Below are 690 nucleotides of genomic sequence, written 5' to 3'. Positions count from 1 at the left end.
TTGTTTTATCAATTATTAAGAGAGTGATATCAAAATCTCTGACTATAATTGTGGATTTGCCTATTCCTCCTTGCAGTTCTTTTAGTTTTTGCTTCATGTATTTTGAAACTCTGTTATTAGGGACATAAAAGCTTAAGATTCTTAAGTTTTCTTGGTGAATTGACCACTTTATCATCATGAAAGGTTCTTCTTTACGCTTGGTATAGTCTATGCTCTGATATCTACTTTTTTTAATGTTACTGTGGCCACTGCAGATTTATTTTGATTAGTGTTAGCATGGCATGTATTTTCCAATCCCTTTTACTTTTAAGCTATCAGTTCCTTGATATTTAAAGTGTACTTCTTGACCCCCTCAGCCTTACTCCAGGGACTTCCGCTGTAAAGTGCCTGGCATTGCTGGAGGGTACATGAACGAGCACGCATCCTTCCCTAGGGACACTGCTGTCCTGTGGGGCCTACACGTGGAGCTGACAGCACAGGTCGGGTGGGGTCTGACGGTTTCCTTTTTGTACGTGCTGACTGGCGATACTCAAACAGGGTAGAGACATTAGCGATCAGTAAGCGAGAGATGCCGCACATGCCCGAAAGACCAGAATAAAATGCTAAACTCCAGCGTAACTGGAACACAGGCCACGTGTCAAAGGAAACACAAACCGAACAGTTTTGTTATGGAATAATTTCTAACTGATA

At 41.3% G+C, this 690-nt stretch overlaps 1 non-coding gene across 1 annotated transcript; it reads left to right on the top strand.

Moving 5' to 3' along the window:
* Nucleotides 1-347: 347 nt before the first annotated feature.
* On the top strand, nt 348-475 carry LOC137763217 (small nucleolar RNA SNORA49). The gene has a single exon (XR_011073772.1). It is a non-coding gene; the product is annotated as a small nucleolar RNA SNORA49 (small nucleolar RNA).
* The last annotated feature ends 215 nt before the right edge of the window (nt 476-690 follow it).

The sequence above is a fragment of the Eschrichtius robustus genome, chromosome 3, assembly GCF_028021215.1.
Source record: "Eschrichtius robustus isolate mEscRob2 chromosome 3, mEscRob2.pri, whole genome shotgun sequence".
NCBI classification, from domain to species: Eukaryota; Metazoa; Chordata; class Mammalia; order Artiodactyla; family Eschrichtiidae; genus Eschrichtius; species Eschrichtius robustus.
The sequence above is the reverse complement of the archived record's forward strand: the minus strand, read 5'-3'. Positions and strand labels throughout refer to the sequence as shown.